Raw genomic sequence first — 9,447 nt, 5'->3', positions numbered from 1 at the left:
TATTGTTAGTACATAATAATGTTGATTGCTATTAATGCAATAGATTTGTATTATTTTTAATCTTTAATGAGTCGTTATAGTTGTCTTGACTTCTCCACAATGTTTCTTTTTTCTACCTTTCGTTACCGGTCATCATTGCTGGAGCTGATGAGGCAACCCTGATTCAATTGAACTTCAGTTGAGATGTACTCGGAGCTCTTGGGATAAAAATCCAGACAGTTTTGGACCATGGTGTTTCTAAGCAGAGGGACTACAGCACAATCCTTGATTGTATTCAATGTCATATTTGATTATATTATGTTGATTATAGTTTCCCTCTGAAGCGGGCATTGGCAATAAACAATTTACAAAATAATTGAATGCAGGAGATATTCCAGTAGCAGTTGACTTCTCTGTAGGCGGACATGCAGGTGGTGTGCAGTCTAGTGGCATTTAAAGAGGACTTCTTTCATCTCTCTTTTAAAGCCAATGGATTGCACCCCTCGAATGTCTGACAGTGGAAGGCAACTGCTCCTGGAATAGGACTTGTATTCAAAAATTTTGTAAGTTGTTTTTCTATGTTTTTTGTCTGTCACTGACTTGTTGTTACTGACTGATGGTTATTGCTTTTTCAGGAGAAATAAATTTTTTTTGTAAACCCTATCCAAATTTTTATTACGAAAGTCTCGACGCTGGACAGAAGCTGCTTTCAATCAATTAGGACTTAGGGTATATTTAATTGCATTTTTTGCACAAATATTTGCAAAAAATGAACAATTTTTCATTTGGTTTTGATTGTTTAAATTTAAAAAGGCAAATTTATATTTTTATATTTTTATTTATAAAAAAAGTAGTATATAGAGGTACCTTAGGTACCTTTTGCCCACAAGGAAATTATTCTAAGTCCAGAGTGAAAAATCCCATGGCCAGGGTATAATAAAAATTTAAGTTTAGGTGTGAGGTTATATTTATTTGTAGGATACATTTTTCAAGATTTTTTACAAGTATGGAGCGTGGCAAGATAAGAGAATCGGTTATCTTGTTCAGCAAGTAGGTGGCTAGTTCACATCAGCGTACCGTAGTCAGCATCATACGGGAGGAGAAGCCGGTGATGCAGTCCTGTAATGAAAACATCATTAGATATGAGTGCCACAGGTTTTAATTTAATTTGAAATAGTGTTCTCACTTTCACCGGAGGCAATTAAGTGGTTAAGTGTTTACATCAAACCTGAAAGCATTCATTTTATTCGCTCAGGCTGCAACAGTTAAGAACCCACTTATTTAGTGACAATCACATGCAACATCAAGCTATTTAAGATGAAGTGAAGTGAAGAGAACGATTAAATTTACATTTAAATTTAAATATTATGTTGATTGATTTCACAAAGGACACTGGTGTCATTTAATTATTTATTAATATCTGGATCAGAATATTTTTATCAAAACCTGCCCGATATAATAAATGCAAGTTGAATGTGCTTCTACAAAATTTGGTGAAATTCTTCGTCTTTACTTACTTTCTGCTAAAGCAAACCCTTGAACATATTATAAAAAGATACTGCACTTATGTGATTGATGCCCAACCTATTATCAGACGAAAGCGACAAAATTTTAAGTATAAAATTCATTAAAAGTTGAGACTTCTTAGCAATTACGCACTTTGATAGAATTCTAAGTTGCTTAATTGTAAGTGGTCTGGAGTGTCCAACAAATGCTTTATTTAGCCCGGAATAAATTCTTAAATATTTCTTCTTATTTTGTAATTATTAAAGGTAGGCTCCATGGTAAGTATGGTTATCCATTAGCTGCAGGTTACATAGATCTTTAGGACTTTTCCTAAATTCACTGAACCTAGAGCAACATCCCACTGTACTTGCACACCATGCTAGTGTTTAAGAAGAAATAAACTAAGACAAAAGGAGGTTCATTGTTTTATAGGACTGACAATGGCTTGAAGATTTTCATAGTTTTTCCTGAAATGCGCGGAACGTATTTTTCGCGTCGCTTAAACATAAAGAAACAGATGAAGTAACTTTAAAATTTAAAACTTAAAATGAACGAAAATTGAAGCGAAATTGCCGAAGGCATTTATTTGATATCCGAAAAATGTAATAATGCTTTTAATTTAAATCCACCATCAAGAGAGTCGACCCCAATAGAGCAAAAAGAGGATCAGGTTTTGATTCTCCCGGCATTCCTGTTTATCTAGCACTTATTTTGACTGGTGATGCCTTGAAATGAAATCTTTTGGACTATTCGAAGGACCTTTGCTTTCTTGGACATAAAACAAGAAAATCTTGTATAATTTTCCGCCATTCAGTAGTATGAGATTTTTAATGTACGTGCATATACAGTCATTGCGTATAATTTTTTGAGAAATTAACCTTAAGAGTAATTCAAGTGTTAATATTTATTTTTTACGTTCGATTTAAGTTATGCGTTGAAACTGTGCTAAATGCGAATTCATTCGACTGATACTAACACATGGACGAGGGGGAAGGGGGACGATTTCAGATATTGGATTTCGCATTAATATAGTGGGTGGCATTCTTTAAGCTGGAGAGGAGACAACGATATCCGAGGCCAAGCCACCTAATAAAAAGGATACATTAGAATATAAAATCCCCATCGATAAAAATATTTAGAAACCTAGTCAAAGAGGATATCTGAATAGAAGTTGTAAAACAGACATCAAATTTAATAAAAATGATTGGCTCAAAATTTACTGAGGTCGACGCGTTTATTGTTCGGGCTTATTTTCTCTCGAATGCCCTATTTCCAGTCTTGTATTAGGGACTTTCCTTCAAATCTTCGAATAATGTATATTGAACGCAAAATAAAGAGTTTAAATAGATCGGATACGATAATTAGGCATCAAGGATACGATGTGACTAGCAACGATTTAGAGAAACCAAGTTAAGGTTTAGTTTCGGCTAATTAGAAGTGGTAAATCTCAGGTTAAGTGACCAGGAAGTATTAACGTTGCTCGGCATTGACACCTAATCAAAGATTTCGATTCGACAACGGAGAGGTTCGAAAAACACGCGTTTTAACATTCAGTACAGCCGTAAGTAATCAACGCCATTCATTGCCAGCTACTTTTAGCTTAAGTAGTTTTCTTCGACGTCCATTACATCCGTTGTTACAGCAGATAATGCCTCGCCTAAGCTTAATGAGTAACAAAGGTAAGCCAACTTTTCCAAAATCGAGCGAAGGAATTTGTTTTATCTGGAAAAATTCATAATACTATTTACTTTCCCTCTGCGCTACCGTAACTTTATAAATGAAAAGTGTACTCCCCAGTAAGGTAAAACCTGAGTTGACAGGAGTACAAGTTCATCGCAGCCTGAGAGAAATACACATTTGTTCCTAGCTTAAAATTGTTTTAGATATTAGTTTTAGTAAAATGTGGTCATTCTAACACTGCTTAAGAACCGACTACATTCATATATTTTCATAAACTACCTACAGCATTAATGACTCGGGAGAAAGTTAAAATCGTGGCTTAATATTTCTGTTGTATTTTGAGCTGTTTCAGTCCAAACTTTCCAAAAAACTTTCTTCAATCCAAACGCCTCAAAATACACCTGCTAAAAATTAAAATCTTTCCCAAAGTAATTAACTAAAAAATAGTTACACGCTAAATTTTGAAGTTGACGAATCATTTCAATTTCACCCTTAACCGCCGTCGAAACATTTAATGCTAATGGGGTTCTGATCTACAGATTTAACGAAGTTGAAACAAATTTGCCATGCACACGTCAAATTAGAGTTCTGACCAGATTTCTGACCAGAACACAAAAAAGAAATAAAATAAAATGGAAAAAATTTAATTTAACAAAAATTCTAATAAAATAAATTTAAAACTAAAAATATTAAATAAAATTATTAAAATAACTCCAAGAAAATTAAAAAAAAATTTTAAACGATATTTCATAAAAATGAAATAATCAGGTAAAATATAGTGAAATTCATGACCTCTTGTGTTCTTAAATACTTGCGCGCATGCACAACCTTCGCAGGCTTTGCGGCTATTTACGACAGATTCCGTGATTCCCTCCGGATTCGGAACGGCGGTTCCTGCAAACAGGGCCCCCCCTTCGACTCGCCGTATTATCAAGGCAAACTTGAATAAGGTCAAGTTCAAATTTCTAACTTCTGTTATTCTTCCCAAAGTTTAAATTCCGTGCTTCCACAGAACACTAGTGCAATTAATGAATTCATCGAAAAAAACGCAATTAGAGTAAAGAGCTAAGTAAGAGACAAGGCGAACTACCACTGCGGTACAAATTTCATTTATGGGGACAATCCGGAGCATGTGCACTTTGACTCAATTAAATAGCACCTTCAACCATGCGTCAAGTAAATTAGTATGGAGACAGAACGTAAGCTCAGTTAAAATAGAGAAAAGTACAGTTTCAACGATCAAGAGCGTTCCTTCAAATGAAACAATTAAGAGCTAAGCTTTTATTTGGACGTCGGGGAATTTATTAAGTGGACTTCATTGCATAATTAAACAATTTATGCATCTAAGTAAAATAATTACTTCGCGGGAAAATTATTTAGACGAGCCAATTGGCTGTCCTAGTCCTACACTTATGAATTGCCTTGATCTAATATCAAAATACCAGGCTTAATTTGTTATTAAAAAATTTCCAGGCGAGCCGAAACGTGGGCTTCGTATCGTAAGACTGAATATCAATCTGAATACTATGTCTATCAACTCCTGAGCGCGTCTGTTGGAAATGCAGTAGTTGGCCTTAATTTGATATAATTTAAATGTTTGAAAAAATTTAAATAATTATGTTTTAAAATCTATAAAAACTGTATCGCTACATTATTTTATTGAAATTTGAATTCATCTATTCGGAAAGCGATGCCATGGCGACATTCTTTTATTGTGACTAGGAGAGGAAGTTATTAGACAGTGTAATATCTAATATTATGTTGTTGAACTTTCACCAAATTCAAAGACGAAACCAGCAGATATTCTAAAAATGTCCTGTTCGTCAAGATATACCCAAAATAAATGTTTTCCCCAATCAAAATGGCGGCTTAATTCCTAGTGCAAATGAGCATAAAACGGTAGTAGTAAAAATGTGATATTGCACCTACCTTTCCGAAGAGCTGGGGTGTCAGCCGGGACAGCGAAAGACTTAGAAGATGATATCTCGCCGCTGAACTGATTTCCCGAGCACGGCAGTCTTGCGTTCTTCACTGACCATAAGTCTTCGCTCTCATCCGATCTGAATATATTCAGAGAGCTCAAGAATTCTTCAGTCGAAAGAGCTAAGAGTCTTCGAATTTTCCGAAGACAGAAATAAATCGAAGAGTAACATCGCCCCTTTATCAACTATCTGTTGCAGCCGCAAGTTCCAGCCCATTTGAAATGGTAGCACCGCTTCACGGAGAAACAGCCTTAACAAAAGAGAGAAAATTGTAATTCTATTACCAAACGCTGAATGAACGTTATGAAATAAAGCAAAAGAGCACGAAAAAATTCTTTTATGATTTCAATAATTACGAAAAGTTTTTAGAAATATTTATTCAGGCACAACAACATTATAATGAGTGGAATATGAAATATCTAAATGAAATACCAAAAACTTCGCATATCATGCTGAAACTATTTAATAAACTACAAGTATTGCCATAGGATTATTAATAAGAATTAATTATTAAATTCAATTGTCTGACGTATTCGATAAATTATTCAGCAATTTTAAAAAACAATGAAGGACAGTAAATAGTTTATATTTAAGCACGACATGTCTGCTTTGGCGTGGGCATTCCTAGCGGAACATAATAATGATTAATACAAAACGGGATTTGAAGGGATGAACAGAAAAATTCGAGAGATCGTGAATTACTAAATTTCAACCCTGAACGTTCAGAGGAGTAGATAATTTCTTTCGCCATGAAACTTCCATTAAAGTAATCTTGGGACAAAATTCGGAGGCAGAATTTCTTACTAGAAAAAGTAGTCGGCAATGCCGAGAGAGCTGCGATATCTACTCCTCACTCAGCGTGACCAAAACTTTAAATTACAGAGTCACTGAGTATTGGCATTTCACTATTAGTTATCGTCGAGTAATTGAAAACAACCAACGAGGAGGAATAGAGTTACCTCTGAGTGCAATAGAGATGAGGGACAACCGACTCCTCGCAGATCAACTGATCACAGGTGATCATTTGCTCCCCTCTCCGAAGCCTGCCTCTTATCTTGGATTTTATGAAATAGCGATTCGACGAAGGTTTTTCCCGCAGTTGCTTGAAAGTAGCCAAGTCTCCGAAAATTCCACTTTTTTATAGCATTCACACCAACTGAATACCTCGTCCATATAGCTAGCCTTTTCCTACGCCCGTGCATTGGCATTGACGAATCTACATACATAAAAAGCAAAGTCAGTAAGATTTCTATTATATAAAAACACGAATTCTGTTAATTATACTGAGTACTGTAAGTTGGAACTAAATTAAGTACTCTCACAATTAAAATTGGCATGATGACAAGATGTGTTTTAAACCAACCATAACTATGACAATTATGAAAGTTGTTTTACTAGAATTATTTCTTTCATGCATAACGGCTTGAATAAGAGTACGTTACGTGGAACATTAAATGAAAAATCTTCCCTTTTAAACTGGTTTAGAAAAATTACGGCACCGAAAAATTCGGAAGCTTATCAGTTTCGAAGAATCAAAGAATTTCACAATTCAGTGAGACAATCTTCATATAAAATCGAAGGGTAATATTTAGGACGCGAAGCACGACAATACCTGCCAATGGTTTACAAACCTTAACTTTGCATGTATAATTAAAATAAATTAGATTGGAAGCGGTAGAGAAACGCAGGCAAGAATCACGAAGTAGGCACGCAGAAAGCATATCTGTATAATACCAGCAAGCCGTCGCAAGGTCATGTGGCGGGGGGTGTTAGGTCACCACCCATAAAAGAGAATAAAACACCACGTGCAAAATCAACACCCATGCAAAATTATGGCCACAGTGGGGTGTGTACTCGTATATTCATGTGAAAACCCTTTCAACCTACGCGTATACAAACACACAATCAGCTAACAAACAATTGCACCTTAGGATGCAGTCAAAATTAAATCCAATAAAGTGCAAGCTAGAATTTGAACAGAAAGAAGGTGAAATGCCACTACCACATGAACATGTAACATACAACGGCCTCTCCCCCAAGGACACAGGAAGGGAATGTGACAACTGCAGGCGGGGGAGGGGGGGCACAGAGAGAGACAAGGGATGGAAGGGGAAACAAAAATAGAAAAGGCAGAGCAAGCAATACTGTAAAGAGCACTACATTATTTAATGGAATTCCAATGCAGTCATGCGGAAAAAAAGGGCTTTGACAAAAAAACGCACGAGGTTAGTGAAAGTCCATGCAAGTGAGTAGATCTAATTATTCCCAAGACGCTGAGGGTGGCAAGTGGAATTATTGCTATCAATAACCATACAGTTGCTATCCCATATCGTCCGTGGGAAGGAGTCATTGAGTCTGCTAGTTCTGGCATCAATTTCCCGAATTTTGTATACATGATCCAAGCGACCAATGTATGTTGAAGTACGAATAATTTGCGAGACCTCTGTGGTGAAACATGCGGATCTGAATTTATATAGTAAGTTCAACCGAGCATTGAATCTTCTTTCTTCTAATGATTCCCACCCCATCTCCCTTAAGCATTGCAGTGACGCTTTTCGTTTTATCGTGAGTTTTTAACGAAACAAGCTGCCAGGCGTTGAACCTTCTCAATTTCCCGAATGAGGCCCACACGCTACATGCATATTCTAAATGAGGCTTACAAGAGCGTGATAACGTTCCTTGACCTTGGAGTTACTTCTGCTGACAATGAGTCTCATAAATCCCAATTATTTATATGCTTGCCCGCAGACTTTAGGTACGAGTATGTGGGCCCCCCAAGTTAAGGCTTTAGTGAACGTAACACCTAGGTACTTTACCGCATCAACTACTTCTAGGTCAACTTCAGCTAATTTTTAAACAAATCCCGCTGATCTTTTAAGAAATTTACCACCAAACATTTATTAAGATTTAACGACAATCCCCATTTTGAACACGCATTTAGTAATGCAATTTAGATCCTGTGCTAGAATTAAACGATCCTCATCCCAAGATATCTCACAATAAATCACTGTCATCCGTGAACATCCTAATCTCACTTTTCACTTCGCGGTTCAAATCGTAAACAAAAATCAAGAAAAGCAACGGCCCAACTTCCCTGCTGTACCCCGAGGTCACACGCTGCCGGAACTAACGCCGTCAAGGACTACCCTCTGTTTCCGCTCTGAAAGTCTTCTAGGACCAACAAATTCAACCCTTAATGTAAAAATAATAACCCTTATCAAATTAGGTCTATCTCCATTACTGCATAATCAGCACGGAAATTAGGAGGTGGAAATCAATGCAGTGATTGTCAACAAATTTGTGAGGAATAATATTTAGCAAGAAGTACAGCAATGGATGATAGGGTTTGCAAACATACCAGACGGAGTTTAATATTAAAAGAAAGCCATCCGAAAAGACGAGCTAAAATTACAATCCTCAACCGACGCAGTTATTAACTAGTCTGGTTGAATCGTTACGTTAATTCAGAGGTAGAATTGATCCCGCAATCTGTCTACAGGGAGCACGCGATATCCATCCTCCTCCGAATAGAGGCTGCACCCGCAGCTAAAAACTACAATTAATATAGCGAAACGAATCATCAAAGTTAATCAATTCCACAGAATGCTACAATTAAAGCGAAGAAATATGGATTACCTTTCCAGAGTCGTTTTGCATTGGCAGCAACAGCATCGGGAAATATCGCCGATCAGCTGATCACAAGAGAGACTTCGTCTTCCCTCTTCGAAGCGTGCCTCTTCATTTGATGAAATGACAATGCGATGCATTCTTCTGCAGTGTAAGCGTTCAGGAGTTATCCAAGTAATACGATCGGCAGGTTGAAGTAGAAGCGTCTGCAAGGCATGGATTCAGTAAGGATAAGATTTTTTTCGGAAAAAATAATTTTGTTGATTATGCCTAAGATTTAGCCATTAACGCCAAAATTAGCAAGTTCACAAAGTGACATGGGACTGACTTATTAAACTCTGGTATGCTCATTCTTAAAACTAATAATTTGACGCTTCATACTCAGCCAAAGAAAAACCAATGCTCTGAGCAGGGAAAAATCGCACGAGACGGGAAATTTTCTTCCATTTAACTCTCTCCAATTTCGTAATATCATACCTATGGATGAACTAAAAAAGTAATTTCACACTGAAAATAAAATCACGCACCCTAAGTTAAAGATGCAATTGATATTTGGCACATTTTCGTTTAGAACATTCATTATAGGCACGTGAAATTTGACTGCAAAAAAATCCCGAATGAAAAGTTACTAGCTTCGCATATTACTACGTATTTCCACGACTCTCGAACATAT

The sequence above is a fragment of the Hetaerina americana genome, unplaced genomic scaffold (assembly GCF_022747635.1).
Source record: "Hetaerina americana unplaced genomic scaffold, ioHetAmer1.1.p SCAF_5, whole genome shotgun sequence".
NCBI lineage: Eukaryota > Metazoa > Arthropoda > Insecta > Odonata > Calopterygidae > Hetaerina > Hetaerina americana.
The sequence above is the reverse complement of the archived record's forward strand: the minus strand, read 5'-3'. Positions refer to the sequence as shown.